The following is a 19,600-nucleotide window of genomic DNA, read 5'->3' on the forward strand; positions in this document are numbered from 1 at the left end:
AACCTATACTTATTCGTAGCAACGGATCATTTTTCCCGTTATGTCATTTTAGCTCCAATTAAAGATAAGACAGCAGAGACAGTAGCAAAGGCAATAACAGATAATGTAATATGTCGCTTTACTACCCCAAAGGTATTAATAAGTGATAATGGTGGAGAATTTAATTCTGAGATCTTACAAGAAATATGTAAACAATACAACATCAAAAAGGTTAACGTTTTGGCCTATCACCCAGCATCGAATGGGTTGGTAGAGAGACAAAATAAAAAGGTATTAGATGTGCTACGACACATTCTCAGTGAAAATTATGCAAGCTGGGATGATTGGATTCCCAGAGTAGAGGCCTCCATTAATGGGTCTATAAATAAATCCATTGGTGACACACCACATTTCATTATATATGGCACAGATAAAAAATTACCATATGAGCTCCTAGAAGGTGACAGCATGCCTATATACAATTACGATGATTACTCTAAACTCCGTTTACGTGAATTCCAGGACATTCACAAAAGAGTGAAAAAACAATTAACGATGTCCAAGGAAGAAATGACGGAGGCATTTAACAAGAAGGCAAAAGATTCACCTATCAGCTTAGGAGACATTGTTTACGGAGTCATTCATACGAGAGACAATAAATTATCCCCTAAATTTGAGGGCCCATACAGAGTAATTAACATAAAAGCAAACAAAGTTTTAATTAAGTCACTTTCAAGTGGCGAGGAAAAACAAGTTCATATTGACTATTTAAAACGAGTTTCAAGGGAATTATCCCATAATTATTCAGCCTCGGATACAACCGAACAGGTGAACGTACCTCAAGAAACCAAGCAAGAACACAACAATGATTACAAAAAGAAATTAAGGTCATATACCAAACAATCGAACATAGGTGCAACTGTTCCAATAAAATCTACAGTACATCATTTACGAGAATTAAATATCGATTTAAACTCCTTCTATAAATGAAATAACAGCCAACCGTAACGCACACCATCACTATCATCAACCACAGCTTTATAGGAAATTAATAGATTTTTTTTTTCGGTAGGTTACGATGAAGGGACTTATGCTATGGATTCTCCTATACATAGTAAGAGTATATGCGCACCTAGACCCCAAGCATATAGTACGACAAGGATGCCTCATAGCTCCAACGGCCACGACTACAATCGTCAAGGACGTCATGAGTACTGAAATAAGTCTAGATTACTTGTATAACTTACCTACTTATGTAGAAAGACTTGCGACGCCGATGCGAACTCTGGACTTCAAGATAGGGAATTATGTTTCACAAGCACATAACACCAAGGAAGTGGATGAAATGGTGAAGTTAGCGAAATGGAAACTAGAACAGGCGAAGTCAACTATGCTCGTCATGATCCAAGATCTCCCATCTTATGGAACGGAGGTACTGAGCGACAGGAACAATATCACACGTACTCGCCAAAAGCGCGGTTTGTTCGATCTGGGCGGCGCAATTCTTGGGAACATCTTTGGATTGGCTACAGAGGATGACCTTAAAGAAATAAACAACAAATTTAATAAGATAGCTCAGGTACTAACATACCAAGATAAATTCATCACAGGACAGAACTCGGCAATGAAGACAATTGTGAAAAATCTGAAACAAGCAGAAAACGTAGCTCTCGAGAGTGTAGATAAAATAAATGACTTAGAGGGCAACGTTACTCTTTTCCAGCACTTCTCCATCATCACAGAACATATTGAAACGATTCTACTACAATTAGAGAACACTAGAGATCATTTCAGGCCACTTATGCAAGGAATTTCGAATGCTGGTGATGGCAAGATCACAAATGACTTACTCCCAGTTCATGAGCTACGTCAGATAGTTAGTCAAGGCATACATAAACATAAATTGAAGCCATTGTTCCGCAGTAGGGAATTTATGCAATATTACCCGTACTTAGAAGCAACACTAACACCAACATCAGTGATAGTTCATGTACCATTCATCACGGAAGACCTGTTCACAGTATACCAAATACACCCCTTCCCCTATAGAAACAACAACACTTTGGTCATCATCAACATCAACACAGACACCGAACTCATCATGGTCTCCAAGAGACGAGACACTGTCACTTTCGCAAGTGAGTCAACGATTGAGCGAAAGTGCCGCACATCCTTACATGCTGTTCATCTTTGTCCTGCGTACATTTTCACGTTTCAGCCTACTGATACAGTCCCTTGTGAAATGGCTATCATCAGTAATAACAATATTCATCATCATTGCAACTTCACTTTTGCTCCAGATAAACTTGTACACCATCAACGCATTGGACACTCGCAGTTTTTTTATTTCCCTCATAACACATCAGTTTACATAGTCTGTCCAGATATACCACCATCTCATACATCAGCCTCAGGATTATACATAGCACCAGACTACTGTGCGGTATTTACACCATCCATGTCTACTTTTTCCACCATCAATCACTACGCCATTATCAACCATACACACAAACATTTCCACCCACTGCCTAATATGAACTTAAACATGAGCACAAGTATTAAGCTGACTTCACCTAAGTTTGAAACTATGCAACTGATCAATGAAACAATGAAGCCCTGGGAAGATTTGAGTTTGAGTATGTTCAACCCATATTACGTGTATAGCCAAGCACCTTCTGTCTTTATAATCATCTGCATTGTAGTTGCAGTACTGCTGTTCGCAATGCACAGAATGCATGCAAGAATTGCTAATTTGGAGTCATTATTTAGTGGGGGGAGAGTTAACATCACAGTTAACCACCCTGAATGAAGTGTATATATTTTGTATATAGTATTAATTATATATATATATATAAAAAAAAAATAATAATAATAATAATAATAATGATAATAATACAAAGAAGAATGACCCATATATGACAGACCAGTACCATTATCTTTGAATGAAATATTAATAACTCTTACAATAATCTTAATTTTAAACTATTTTTATTCTTGCATGTATGCATTTCACTATAATATCCCAAGTACATACTGTATTACAGTTAAATAATTTACTTTAATGCATTTATTCAAATATGTATACAACTTATTTAAAATGTAATATTACTGAATAATCACTATTTACTATGAATAATATATGTATACAATATTCATACAATTATATTACTTTACAATATTATATATTTCACTTAATTAGCTTATAAGTTCATTATAATGTGTATGTAGTATGTATTAATATGTTATAACTATTAAATGTCGATGGTACGCCATTTTCGCGCGGCCGAGCAAATGTAGGACTACATAATAGATAGATAGATAAATAGATAGATAGAGAGACAGATAGAAGCAGGGAGTCAGATGATGAGAGGTGTTGTGTCTGCGAGAATCGAGCAGTACTAAACATGCTTACACACTCTGACGCGAGGAATGCTTGAGACAGCGTCTAGTGGCCATATACACACATACACATATGCTCACACACAGGCTACGGGAACTTTCCATCCACGAGGAACACACGTGACACACCCCTGCTACACCAGAATTTTAGGAAAGAGAGTTTAGAAGGAGACAAGCGACCCTAGAGAGAGGTCAAGACGGAGATTAGCCTTAGAACAGAAAGAGAGAGAGATAGCGAGACAGGGAGGTAGCTACCCGGGACTTATACTCTTCCCATAGAGAGACCTGTTTAATATTCCAAGACAAATAAAAATAGTCCCATACTATTCTTTACCTCTCCCGTCACTACATGACATCTGGTGGGGAAACTACTACAAGATATAAAAGCCGCTCGACCACAAGTCTAAAATATACTTCTCTACAAGTGACTACAAAGTTTTATGACATATGAACTCTTCATAACTCATTGTCAAACCTTCCACAGTTTATTGCCAAATCCCTGTTTTCATCGAAATGATTCCATGAAAGCATTTTTGGAGAATACTTAATACTATTTTGCTGCCATAGTTCATTACTATAAATATCAATTGGTCTGCGGAAAATACGGGAGCATAAGCCCCCCACGCCTCTCCCTACCCAGAATCTGTGTGTGTGTGTGTGTGTGTGTGGGTGGGTGGGTGGGTAAACGCACACTCGCGGGCAACCTTCTGGGCCTATTGCCACCAAAAGTAGGACCTGGGGCAAACTTAACCAGCACGTGAGTATGTCTTCCGCCCTTTTGAGCTTAGGGCTTCTGAAATTCGTATGTGCACTACTACGGTAACCCATAAACTTGTATGTAACTGAGATGTGACAAGGTAAAGCAGTAATCAGGCACTATCACTTTTCCTCATCTATGCATATGTGGCAGAGATATGGCCAGATTAGCATGTGATTTATCACTGACACGTCCCTTCACCCATGCATAATGTGGTAGAGATGTGGCCAGGCTAGCGTTCGCTTTGGCACTGACACATCACCCCAACCCATGCGTATGTAGTAGAGACATGGCCAGGCTAGCGTTTGCTTTGGCACAGACATATCTCCTATACCCACGCATATTATGTTGTAGAGGTGTGGACAAGCTAGCGTTTACTTTTTCACTGACTCATCCCCTCCCTCACAGATATGTGGTTGGCTGCAGAGAAGAAACTCTTGATATGGATACTAATTTGTGCAGGCAACTCAGATCTTGAGGTTCAAGATTTGGGATCACAGTCCACGATGGAGGTTGCAACCTCCAGATTCAGTGATATTACCTTATCTCCACAGTTATCGGACATTAAAATAACAGCATATCATGAACGACCAGCATAATCTATGAAATTCGGGGACTGAGATGATAAAGGGATTTTCTGCATTAGAATGCAACTCAAACGGTGGTACGTAACCAAGCTACTGTAAAAATTTTTCTTGTACTGCATAATCATGATGGCGCCAACAGTCATTATGCTCAAATTTCGTGTAAGTTATTTTGAGGATGCATTATCTAAGCCCTATTGTACAGTCGCCCCAAGAAGTGATGGCAGAGTTTCAGATTGTTTCGGTCACTCTACACTGATATATGTTCAGTGTGAACTCGGTGAATAAATGGTAATACTTCTGTGCCTCCATTACGTCATATAAAATAAAATACATATTATATCACGCTAAGAATTATGTAAAGTGAATAACATGAGGTAGTGATATATTAGAAGTTAACACTCAGATATACGACTCCCGATTTGAACGAATGTCTTATGTATTACTCCGCGCACGGAGCGCAGCGTAACCCCCTTTCCTGATGTATTCGCTTCCCAGGACTTCAAATATAGAATGCTCTAGTTTCGAAGACCAGTTAGGGAAAACTCTTGTGACTGCAATACACCACATTATTTTCAACTGCTGTGGTGATGCTACAGCAACACTAAGGATGCCGAAAACAATGAAATTTACCTTAGTAATGATACTCTACCTGCGGTAGCAGCAAGACATTCTACCTTATATTCCTTGTCTTCCCCTTGGTTATAGCGACTTTATTCCTAATTGATGCAAAATTATTTTAAGCTGTGAGAAGATATGACAGGTTTTACCCTTTTCTCATAAACTAGGCAATGAAGAGGACGAAAGCATGAGCTTATACTCTAGCAATGCAAAAGCACATACTTTTTGCTGTCTAATTGTCTCTAGTATCCTTCTTTTAAAATAAACCTCTGTGTCCTGCTTAACTGAAAATGCTGATCTGAAAGTTTTGAACTCAACGGCTTGTTTATGAGCATTTGCATTTTATTTCTCTTGCCAATTGTTTAGACACTGAGGATACTAGGCTATGATAAGAATCTTTCTCCAAGGAGCTCCGACTCTCGGCAAGTTTTCGAGGTTTTCCTTATTTTTCATTCACTGATACAGTCCTCTGGTTTATATTAAAACTTCAAGAGAATTTCCTTAATGAAAAACTGGCCAAATGCAGTGTAATAACTGCATGTCTTTGAGTAAAAGGCGTTTTCTTCCGTGCATGTTGACCGAACCATTTAAAATAGCCTACTAACGCCACATTCCCGCTTTCTGTCGTCGTCCATGGAGACAACAAAAACGGAAGAAAATGACTTTAAATTATTCCTCAGTATTGTAACGGGAACTATTTTATAAATAATAATGAATGATTTTAATTGATTATTAATGCGCATTTCTTTTTAGTCTTACGCTACTAAGAAATTATTGTGTGTTAACATAATAGATATGAACTCCGCAAATTATTCCTGACTGTCCCTGAGCGAAAGTTCTGAAATTTCAATTAGTTCCGTTTAGGATTTCCTATTATCGTAACTAACGAACTGATTCCCACAATTTTGAAATATACCGGTACTTTTGCATTTACTTTTTGTTTGCTGTAACAATTTTACATAATAGGTTTCTCCTTGTAAAGATTTAAGGAAGATTATATACATTATTGCTGACCGAAAACTTCTGGATACTCTGCCATCACTTCTTAGGCCGACTGTACAAAACCGTAAGACTGATGCAGTTACACTTTTTAATGTAATTATTTTTCTAGAGAAACATGAAATATCTAATCATAAACATAGGAAAAATCAATAAACGAACGATAGTGCAGAAATGCATTTTCTGTGAATATGTCACGAGGCACGTAATGCAGTATTTCTATAGAAGTGATCTGGAACTCATAGCCTAACGGAAGTATAATTTTCATCTTTATTTTAGCAGTACACTGCTGTTTTTTTTATAACAGTATAAATTTCCACTGTAATACAGGTAAGCCCTTAATTCACGCGAACTTTTTTCACACGATTTCGGTTATCCACGAATTTTTCGTACAATAATTAAAACAAAATTATAGTATTCAAATAAATAATTTTAATATACTGTACAAGAGAAATAAATTAAATATAAAAATGCCTACCTGCTGCCCGTGTGCATACATGTGTGTGTGTGTGTGTGTGTGTGTGTGTGTGTGTGTGTGTGTGTGTGTGTATGCGTGTGTGGGAGGTCGGTCTACCACCCACCACAGTCAGTTTGAATCCGACGGTCGAACCATGCCTGACTGGCCAATTGTTATTTGTGGCTTATTTTTCTGCCTTCCAGTGATTGCTTGCCTTCTCTGCCAACATGGGGTCTAAGCATAGTGCTAGTGATGCATGTGGTAACACACCAAAACGGACTAGTAAAGTGATGTTGCTGACAGAGAAAGTTAAAGTGTTGGACAAACTTCAGGGAGGAATGTCGGTGACAATTCTCCGTCAGGACGATTCCCCGTCATTTATATACATACCAGTTTATTTAGCAAGTACAGTACACTAGTTTTTTACTTATATGAGTAATAAAATCCCCCTGAAAATTAGTTATTAAAGTATTAATTAATCAATAATAAGTATATTAATAGAATGATGGGGAATTGTCCATGTTTTGACGGTGAATTGACTTGATGGTGAAATGTCTCAGAACCGTATGTTTGGGGTGAGTCAACTGTTCATACAATAAAGGAGAACGTAGCATACGGGAGACAGTGAGGGCTAGTGCTTCAGACTGCTAAAGTGTCTGCACCTACGCCTGTGAATTGTCTTGGAACCTGTGAATTGTCTTGTAACCGCATGTTTGGGGTGAATGAGTCAACTGTTCATACAATAAAGAAGGCAGAATGTAGCATATGGGAGGCAGTGAGGGCTTGTGCACCAGGCTGCTGAAGTGTCTCCACCTACACCTGTGCCTGTCAGGTTTCAGTGTTAAATTTCTTACATTTTTGTTGTTTTTCATACTTTATGCTAGTTTATAAGGTGTATGTAGTGCATAAACAGTATTATTCAGATGTAATATACTTAATAGACATGAGTAATTATGTGCACAGAAGGGCAGAACATATACGCGAATTTACCACATACGCGAAGGGTCTGGGAACCTAACCCTCGCGTGAATTAAGGGCTTACCTGTATATTTTTTCCTGTAATACGTTAAAATATCAGATGTAGACTTTGTATCAAAGAACATTTTTCTTCTGACTAGGTCATTGAGATCACAGTTATATTACTAACCTCGTCGAAATAATGAAACCATAAAAATGTCAAAGAGGTGTCCTTATTTCACCATGGTGTTGTAGCCTACCTCGAAATTACCATGTAGACATGCCGCCTTTAAAATAAAGCAGTCTCAAGTAAGTGACACTTTTTTATTTTCTTTAACCTCATGATGTTTATATTGTGCAGGTCAGTAAAAGAGTATTTTTTTAGTGCAAAGAAGAAGGAACCAAATGCAAGGAGCCCGCAATCAGTTCCTTCCAAGAAAAAAACAAAACAATACAAATCAGAGTCAAATTCAAGATCCGTTCATTTCGAGATGCCTGGAAACACTGAATATGAAAGACTGGAGATCATAGGAAATAGGGAATACACACAGAGGAAGACAGGTCCAGAGTTGATCTGTTGCATAAATGAAGGACTGGGAGTAACGGTTAACTCTTGCATTAGAGAGTTGGACAGAAAAGGGATGAGAGTTTGCTGTTAGACGGGTGCTACGCGCCCATCGTAGAGGTGGAGGAATGCAAGCAGGGAGTTCAGACGTTCAGTGACCATAGAAGTAGCGATAGAAAAGAGATAAAGATGCAACAGTGTGGCGAAGAGACAGAGGTTAAAAGGAGCCAGTAAGAGGCGGAGAGTTAATGAGACGAAAAACCTTTGACTCCACCCTATTGAGAAGAGCTGTATGTGAGGAGCCTCCTCACACATGAGAGTTGTGTTAGGACTCCATATCATAATTACAAATCATAATAGATAGATAGATAAATAGATAGACAGAGAGACAGATAGAAGCAGGAAGTCAGATGATGAGAAGGTACTGTGTCTGCGAGAATCGAGCAATGCTAAACATGCTTACACACTCTTAACTCAAGGAATGCTTTATAGGCACACGACAGCGCCTCGTGACCATACATACACATACACACATACTCACACACAGGCTTCTAGAACTTTCCAACCACAGTGAACACACGTAACACGACCCCTGTTTCACCAGAATTTAGGAAAGAGAGCTCAGAAGAAGAAGAGAGGCCATAGAATCGGCAGGTAGTGGGGAGAAAGGCTTAGCAACTTGGGAGGGAGAGAGAGAGAGCGAGACAGGGAGGTAGCTAGCTGGCCTCTACTTATACTCACTCGTGTGTAAGAGACTCTGTTAATATTTCCAAGACAAATAAAAATAGTCCCATACTATTCTTTACCTCTCCTGTCATTGCATGACAAAAGGGAACCAAGATTATCTACTTACAAAAAACTCAAGTATGACAACCGCTCGTCCACAAGTTTAATATATATAACTTCTCTACAAGTAACTACAAAGTTTTTTTATGACATTTGGTGGCAGCGGTGGGATGACATTTGGTAGCAGCGAACGTATACGAACCTCGTCTACAAATCAACAGTGAATTCCTACAAAATATCAAGATTGAAAACAAAAAAATACCTCTCACAACCAACAACTTACAACCAGCTCCTGACAGTTCTCTCCAACCCCCCCTCCATCTCCCCGATCATCACGCTGATGTAGAGGTGAAGAGGTAACAGGACGCCTTGCAAGTAGTTTAACAAAGTACTGATACAAACAGTCTTGAAATTTCTACGATGAACCAACGAACTACAACCATCTACAATCAACTACAAGTAACAACTCTACGAGTCGTCTGTATAATCTTCTACACGCACCTACAAGTAGCGGCAGTCTTCATCCTACAACGAGTAAATCACAAGAAAAAAGGACCAAGAATACATCAAGTAAGAAAAAACAAAACAAACAAACGAAGAGTGAGACACGACTCACAACTCATAACCACCAGACCTCACCCTCCTCTCTCTGATACATCCACCCAACCTCCACCACTGACGCAGGAGTGAAGAGGTCAAGACGATGAAGCAAATACCAAGTCCATATTCACAACTCATCTTACTCACTCGTCTTCACTCAAGTTACTCATCGCTACTCATTCACTCACCACAGCTACCAGTGTGGGAAGTCGACGTCATCATGCGTGCTTGCTGAAAAGACGCCACGTCAGTCAACTCACCACCTGCACCATCACTAAGACCATTCCCACCACGGTAAAAATTAGTGAGTTACATAGTTACTTCATTTATACAATACACAGTGATAGACAATAAGCTTCTGCACAAACATATAAAACGTGCTGTATAGTTACAGCTTAAATACACATACTTACTTCAGTTATCTGCATAACTCAAACACTAAATAATCACTAACAATAAATATTCTACACTGTATATATTCATTCATTTATTATAACATTTATTTACTACCAACGAGTGTTACCATATATACCTACATAAAATACGTGTTTCATACATACAGCTATACATTATTATATCTACAAAGTGATAAAGAAAATATACCATCACAGTTACTCAGTGAGCGATTAAAAGAACTGTATTAAACATTTATTAATTAAAGCTACCTAGTGGAAACATATAAATTAAGTTACAAGGTAAACTAGAGAAAAAAAATGGCCAACACAAATGACGTTAGCAAGAGTGAACATCTTCAACACAATCGTGAAGACAATGATTTCCACACAGTGCTGACACACATATTACCCACGATAGGTACAAGTGAACAACAAGTCAGTTTATATAGTTAATACTGTATATAGTGTATAGATATATTTTTTTATATATAAAATAACAAAATATGGGACTATATAATATCATTTTCAGTAATATCTGTGCAATATAAACTAAACCTTAAAAAAGGGTCCCAAGGGATTTAACCAGTAATTATGCAACCATGAACAACACAGAAAAAGCGTAGACAAACGAAGACAAACAAACTATAGAAAATCAATACATACAAAAAAAAAAAAAGAAGAAGAAAAAAAGAAAGAAAAAGTAATAGAGTAAGATCACCAGGACTGCGATTATTACAATTATGTAACTACAAACGATATGTAACAATTATGTAACGACAAACGATTGCATTATGTTACACTTGTTACAATTATGTAACTACAAACAATATGTACCATTTATGTAACAGTTGCATTAAGAAGATGTAACTTTATGTAACTTTACCTACAATTATGTAACAATTATGTAACGACAAACGATTGCATTATGTTACACTTTGCCAATTATATAACAGTTGCATTAACAAGATGTAACTTTTATGTAACTTTAACTACAATTATGTAACTACAAACAATATGTAACAATTATGTAACAGTTACATTAACAAGATGTAACTTTTATGTAACTTTAACTACAATTATAAGGCCAAGACACTTATGTAACAGTTGCATTAACAAAATGTAACTACAGTTATAAGGCCAACACAATTATGCATTACCACAATATTTTGGAACAATTCATAAAATGTTACAATTATGTATTACCACAATGCTACTACAATGTTATAAGTCATACAACTATACTACAATTCTGTATTACCAGTATCATCATACAAGTTAGGTGAAATATTAGACATTACTAAAGGGATAAGTCAATATGTAATGTATAACCTAGCAGTATTACCATTGCACAATTATATGCGTATGTCTGTTATACATACACATCTTACAAAATGTTATACAACAACCATTGCATTTATTCAAATATGTATGCAACTTGTTTAAAATGTAATATTACTGGATAATTGCTATTTACTATGAATGTTATATGTATACAATATTATAATCAATATTATATACTAGTAGATTAGCATATCTCAATGATGATTGCTGTTGGAGGACCTCCAGTGGCGTGTGCCGAGCATATGTTAGGACTCCATATTATAATTACAAATCATAATAGATAGATAGATAAATAGATAGATAGAGAGGCAGATAGAAGCAGGAAGTCAGATGATGAGAAGGTACTGTGTCTGCGAGAATCGAGCAATGCTAAACATGCTTACACACTCTTAACTCAAGGAATGTTTTATAGGCACACGACAGTGCCTCGTGACCATACATACACAGACACACATACACACAGGCTTCTAGAACTTTCCAACCACAGTGAACACACGTGACACGACCCCTGTTTCACCAGAATTTAGGAAAGAGAGCTCAGAAGAAGGAGAGAGGCCATAGAATCGGCAGGTAGTGGGGAGAAAAGCTTAGCAACTTGGGAGGGAGAGAGAGAGAGAGACAGGGAGGTAGCTAGCTGGACTCTACTTATACTCACTCGTGTGTGAGAGACTCTGTTAATATTTCCAAAAATAAAAATAGTCCCATACTATTCTTTACCTCTCCTGTCATTGCATGACAAAAGGGAACCAAGATTATCTACTTACAAAAAACTCAAGTATAACAACCGCTCATCCACAAGTCTGATATATATAACTTCTCTACAAGTAACTACAAAATCTTTTTATGACAGTTGTACTTTACACACGAGAGAATAAAACCCGTGTATAAAGTCAACAAATGTGCAGGTGTAAAGAAGGTACAGAGTCGGCTTAGCACACCCAATCCTTTGGAAGCATATTTTACAAGAGATATAATATGACCTTTCCAAGACATGTCCCGAGAAAATGAAACCCCAAGCATGTTTAAGGATGATGTAGGATTAAGCTGGATATTATCAAACATTAGTGGGTACTCCTATGAAAAATTTTGTCTGGCTGATAGGTGTAATAACTGAGTCTTTAATGCATTATATACAACAAGATTAGTTTTACCCAAGTCAGAGATAGGAGCCAAGTCAGACATTAGGTGTGTCATAGCCTCATCCCTTGTTTGTTGAAGTAACTGCGGAGATGGACGTTGCGAGAACCGAATAGAAAAGTGCAGAGTGGAATCATCAGCGTACGAGTGGATGAGGTTAGATGTAGAGCGTAGGTCATTGATGAATAAAAGGAAGAGAGTTGGTGATAGGACAGAGCCCTGAGGAACACCACTGTTGACAGATCTAAGAGAAGAACGATGCCCGTCTAAACACAGCTATAGAATGACCAGAAAGGAAGCTATATATGAAGGAACAGGTAGATGGATAGAAACAGTAAAAGGGCAGTTTGAAATTAAAGATTTATGCCAGACTCGATCGAAAGCCTTTGAGATGTCAAGTGCAATGGCAAAGCTTTCTCCAAAGTCTCGAGAGGAGCATGAACAGGAGTCTGAAAGGTAGGTGAGAAGATCGCCAGTGGAGCGCCCCTGACGGAACCCATACTGACGATGAGAAAGAAGGTTATGATGGGAAAGAAGATGCTTTAAAATTTTTCTGTTAAGAATAGATTCGAAAACCCTTGAGACACAGGATGTTAAAGCAACTGGGCGATAGTTAGAGGGTTGGGAATGATCACCCTTCTTTGAGACTGGCTGAATGACAGCAAACTTCCAGCAAGAAGGAAAGGGACAAGTCGATAGTCAAAGGCAAAAGAGTTTACCTAAGCCGGGTTTAAGCACAGAAGCACAGTTCTTGAGGACAACAGGATGGACTCCATCAGGACCATCTCCATTGTTAGTATTGAGGCCAGTGATGGCAAAAAATACATCAGCTGAAGAAATTTTAATGTCAGCCATAAGGAAGTCAGAGGATGGAAGTGATGGAGGATCAACACCGGAATTGTCTAAGGTGGAATTGGAGGAGAAAGTCTGAGCGAAGAGATCTGGTTTACCAGTAGAAGAAAATTAATAGCCACAGAGCCATCAGAGTACAAAAGAAGAGGGAAGAATGATGAAGTAAGGTTCTTAGAATGGTTTTTTGGCAAAGTGCCAGAAGGAGCGGTAAGAATTCGAGTTGGAGAGCTGAGAGCATTTAGTACAGATGAAATTATTTTTAGCAGAGCAAAAAACAGACATAGCACGATTCCGTGCAGAAATGTAAAAAAGATGTGATTCAGGGGTGGGTTGGCTCTGGGAACTTTTATAGGCCCTCTCCTTGTTTTGGGCAGCATTAGAACAGGCGTGATTAAACCAAGGCTTTCTTGCATTTGTCAATGGATAGGAGATGGGAATGTATGCTTCCATGCGAGAGAAAATTTACCTCCATAAAGTGCAAGGCACACTTAAATGGCTCCTGGTCATGGATGCAATAATCATTCCATGGAAAATCAGAGAAGTACAGCCTGAGGTCTTTCCGGGATGTGTACCGATATAGCAACTCCTAGTAGATTATGTGGCTTTAAATTTTTAAACGTAACGTCACAGATTCCATTACGGGGTGAAAGTTATATGTTGGGAATTGTTGGAAATCATTGGTAGATACATCATCATTGCTTTTGTGCATCCACTCACCATGTTTGAATGTGAATGATCCATGCTACATTATGAAAGTGTTCAACATATGACTATCTAGTGATTTGAAAGGCCTGGCCACTTGCTCTATGATGCCATCATTTTCGCACATGGCATAGCTACATTAGTTCATCAGGAAGTGAAGCTAAATTCGAATCGGGGTTCACTCAGGCATAGCATCTTAAAGGCCAACTCGAATCACCTGAAGTTGAAAAGGTTACAGTGCTACCACATGAAACGCAGAGGAGTTGGCTAGCGAAGTACAGTCACGCGTACTAATTTCTGCTCAGGGGTTACCCCTTCCTTCCCCCCTCTACCCTGGACAGAGGGAAGGGGGGAATCGCAAACAAGTCTACCCCGCCTTCTGCCCCCAACTCCCCCACTCTCCACCTCCAGCTGCCAGTTACTGATTAGACACAAATTTTCTCATGTCCTGTAAACATAACTAAACTGTCGTCGCACACGCTTTTAACGGCCAAGATTTGGACTATATTTTTAGAATAAATTATTACCGTATTGAACTGCATTCTCAAATTGAAAATATTCACCATCATTGTAATCCAGTGTCGTCCGCTGCACAATTCTGGGTTCCAGTGCTTACCTTTTCACTTCCCCCAGCTCTCTCTCTCTCTCTCTCTCTCTCTCTGAATTTACTTTTCCCACTCACTTTCTTTTTAAATTTATATAACTTTCTCTTTGCTTCTCTCCCCCTCTCCCCCTTCTCTCTCGTTCTTTGTCTTAAGTCTTCCCTGCCTCTCACCCCTCCCCTCCCCCCACCTTAGGCCTGATAGCAGTCAGTTATACCGTCACCGCTCCTTCGTATATCGCGTGCAGGCAACATTTATCACACACACTTAGGTCAGATGTATGGAAAGCTAATGTATATATATATATATATATATATAATTGTATTTCTCATTATGTGCCAATTTCAAATAGAAAACACCAGACCAATATTCGTAATTTTTATTAGAGTGACCGTTCCACTTGACATAGCTGGGTAGCTGGGCTTATAAACTGCACACACACACACACACCGCTGGTGCAATGGTAACGTTCTCGCTTGCCATCTGGTAGACGGGAGTTCGAGCCTCGCTCAGCTTGCGAAAAGTTTCACTGACGAAGTGGGTGGTTACTGTCCCCCTGGAGCAAGGGGACGGGTGTGTGCGTGTGTGAAGGTCACAGCCTTGTCCTTAGATCGGACTATATGAGCTCTCAGCTCCCTTCCAGGAGGGTAAAAAGCTGACGATCACGACCATCAAGTGATCCTGACCGACCCGGTGAATTACACACACACACACGACTTAAATTTTGCACTGACAGCGTGGCGACTACAAATATAGTCATTCTAACAACTGGATCTGCTGGCTCCAAACCATCCATGTCCCAAACTCCTCATTCAATAACCGGTTATTGAATGAGGAGTTTGACTGGGACATGGATGGTTTGGAGCCAGCAGATCCAGTTGTTAGAATGACTATATTTGTAGTCGCCACGCTGTCAGTGCAAAATTTAAGTCTTGTGTGTGTGTAATTCACCGGGTCGGTCAGGATCACTTGATGGTCGTGATCGTCAGCTTTTTACCCTCCCGGAAGGGAGCTGAGAGCTCATATAGTCTGATCTAAGGGCAAGGCTGTGACCTTCACACACGCACACACCCGTCCTCTTGCTCCAGGGGGACAGTAACCACCCACTTTGTCAGTGAAACTTTTCGCAAGCTGAGCGAGGCGCGAACTCCCGTCCACCAGTTGCCAAGCGAGAACGTTACCACTGCACCAGCGAGCGGTGTGTGTGTGTGTGTGTGTGTGTGTGTGTGCGTGTGTGTGTGTGTGCAGTTTATAAGCCTAGCTACCCAGCTATGTCAAGTGGAACGGTCACTCTAATAAAAATTACGAATATTGGTCTGGTGTTCTCTATTTGAAATTGGCACATAATGAGAAATACAATTATATATATATATATATATATATATATATATATATATATATATATATATATATATATATATATATAACAATTAGCTTTCCATACATCTGACCTAAGTGTGTGTGATAAATGTTGCCTGCACGCGATATACGAAGGAGCGGTGACGGTATAACTGACTGCTATCAGGCCTAAGGTGGGGGGAGGGGAGGGGTGAGAGGCGGGGAAGACTTAAGACAAAGAACGAGAGAGAAGGGGGAGAGGGGGAGAGAAGCAAAGAGAAAGTTATATAAATTTAAAAAGAAAGTGAGTGGGAAAAGTAAATTCAGAGAGAGAGAGAGAGAGAGAGAGCTGGGGGAAGTGAAAAGGTAAGCACTGGAACCCAGAATTGTGCAGCGGACGACACTGAATTACAATGATGGTGAATATTTTCAATTTGAGAATGCAGTTCAATACGGTAATAATTTATTCTAAAAATATAGTCCAAATCTTGGCCGTTGAAAGCGTGTGCGACGACAGTTTAGTCATGTTTACAGGACATGAGAAAATTTGCGTCTAATCAGCAACTGGCAGCTGGAGGTGGAGGGTGGGGGAGTTGGGGACAGAAGGCGGGGTAGACTTGTTTGCGATTCCCCCCTTCCCTCTGTCCAGGGTAGAGGGAGGAAGGAAGGGGTAACCCCTGAGCAGAAATTAGTACGCGTGACCGTACATTCAGGGAAGTTCCGCATTACCCCCCTCTCGAAGCACTGATGTGAGACGGGTGAATGTGAAGCGGCAGCCAGACCTCAAGTGTCTGGTAACTGTGAGTGTGAAGGAGATAGAGACGGAGGACTGGGGGCAGAGGAGGATTTCGTGATGGGTTGGGAATCAATTGAAAGTCTGCAACGTATGACTTGGATGGTGTTTGTGTTAATTTAGTGAGTTTTGTTAAAAATATTACATGTCTGTTGAGTTAGTGTCAGGAAAGATATGGAAGTTTGCTGGGTTTGGAGAGAGAGGTTTGAATGCTTTCATTCGCTCTCGACTTTAACATGAGACGTTTCCCCAGGAGATATTCGTAACGATACAGAATATATTTATATTTTGTATTGAAAAGTGTATATATATATATATATATATATATATATATATATATATATATATATATGGGGCAATGTAGGATTGGACGATTAATGAACGAATGAATGCTCGAAAACATTTATAAAGAGGGAACTGCTACAGTTAAATTACCTAAGGACTCGAAAAAAAATTAAGATTGAGAAGGGCGTGGGTCAGGGAGATACAATTTCACCAAAATTATTTACAGCATGCCTAGAAAGTATTTTCAGAAAGCTAGACTGGAAAACAAAGTAGTAAACATAGATGGAGAAAAGCTAAACCATTTAAGATTTGCAGATGCCATTGTCCTAATCTCAGAAACAGCGGAGGCATTGCAAGAAATGTTAAATGACCTGAACAGAGAAAGTCTGAAAGTAGGGCTGAAGATGAACCGGAGTAAAACTAATGTTTAATCCACAAACACCAAAGAACGTCATCAGAATAAGCGATGAAATTCTTGAAGAAGCTGAGGAGTACAATTACTTGGGACAAATACTAAAATTAACAAAAGATCATGATAGCGAAATAAAATGACAGCTTACAATTGGATGGAAAGCTTTCGGTAATCATAGAGACATTATGAAAAGTAGCTTGCCAGTTTGTATGAAACGAAAAGTATATAGCGAATGTATAATTCCAGCTATGACTTATGGTTGTGAGACTTGGAAACTAACAAAATCGATGGAAAATAAATTAATCCGTTCTAAGAGAGCAATGGAAAGGTCAGTGTTGGGAATATCTTTAGGAGACAGGAAAAGATCAACTTTGGTGAGAGAGAAGACTAAAGTCAAAGATATTATAGATGTTATAAAAGCACAGAAATGGAGGTGGGCAGGCCATATATCAAGAATAAGGGATAACCGATGGAGCAAGAGGTTGAAGGACTAGACACCAAGAGATTATAAGCGTTGCAGAAAAAGGCCAGACAGGATATGGAGAGATGAGATAGAGAAATTTGAAGGGAAAACGTGGCAAAGATTGGCTCATTCAAGGAATTCGTGGAAAAGGTTGGGGGAGGCCTTTGTTCAGCAGTGGACTTATAATGCCTGATGATGATGATGATGATGATTTTATATATATATATATATATATATATATATATATATATATATATATATATACATATATATATATATATATATATATATATATATATATATATATATATATATATATATATATAGACATATATAGATAGATAGACAGATACATAGATAGTTAGACAGATATATATATATATATATATATATATATATATATATACCTAGGCTGCTTCTCCCAGGGAAAGGGAGGTAGCCGAGACAGGACGACTCACTCTCCATTTACTCATCCATTCAAACACATTGTGTTAGGAAGAATACTGCCACCGTATTCCCTGCGTGTCGTAAAAGGCGACTAAAAGGGGCGGGGTGAGGGGACTAGGGACCCCCTCCTCTGTTTTTTAGTTCCTAAAGAGAGACTATATATATATATACATATATATATATATATATATATATATATATATATATATATAAAAGAAGACGTATCACCGTCACTATAAATCCTTCAAACACCTGAAAGGAGATATGAATAGTCTTACAATAGAAATATTTGATTCTGCTATGGATACAATAGTATCCCAGGGCCGTCGAAGCGCAGAGTGCTCACGGGATCCCCCCAGGCTCTGTAGCAGATTAACCCGTCACATCCCGAGCTATTTCGTACCTACGACACCCCCCAATCCCGAGGTATTTTCAAAAAAAAAATTTTTGGCTAAAACCTCTCCTTTTGGTGAGAAACATCGAAATTACATAGAGAAATCGCCCACCTGAGGTTTAAAATACTCAATCCAGGTACCAGTACTTCCTTACCTGACTGGGATTTCTAACAGGCTGGCACCAAAGAAAACGAGTTCTATGGGAGGGTAACTATTTCACACCACTCATAGACAGTATTTATTTATTTACTTGGTACGAATTTATATGTAGTACGAGAGTATATTGGTTTTCAAACAGTAATATAGCCATTATAAGCATTGTTTCACTCACTAACTCATCACCATACCTGACCTTCTTTTGCCCCGTTACCTGATCATCATTTCTGACTGTTTCTTCCTCTAATGCTATGTACACTTTGTCCTCCACATTGTCATTGATAGGGGAATCACTCTGGCCCTGAATGTCTTTATTGGCCAAGTCACTGGTAACAGGTGAATTGGCGAGACAATGGCGTGTGGGGGGGGAGGTTATGCGGTGTAAGGCATTGCCCCTGCTTGGCATCTTGTAGAGGAATAGAGAAAGGTGTCCCGTGTATACATACTAAAAATCACCAACGAAAATTGAAAATTGTGCAAATTACGGACCTTGCAATTGCACGACGTACCAGTATGTCGTCGGGACTGGCAAATGCAAAATGTTGCAACATACCCATACGTCGACGGGACGGGGCGGG

General features: G+C 38.9%; 1 protein-coding gene across 1 annotated transcript in view; it reads right to left on the reverse strand.

The window, feature by feature from the left end:
• The window catches only part of LOC145398215 (glutamate receptor ionotropic, delta-1-like), a 150,844-nt gene that overhangs the window by 94,960 nt on the left and 36,284 nt on the right, over window positions 1-19,600 (reverse strand). The gene's annotated exons all lie outside the window — the stretch shown is intronic.

This window comes from Coenobita brevimanus, chromosome 44 (genome assembly GCF_032717465.1).
Source record: "Coenobita brevimanus isolate Jiangsu-jjx chromosome 44, ASM3271746v2, whole genome shotgun sequence".
In the NCBI taxonomy this organism is placed as follows: domain Eukaryota; kingdom Metazoa; phylum Arthropoda; class Malacostraca; order Decapoda; family Coenobitidae; genus Coenobita; species Coenobita brevimanus.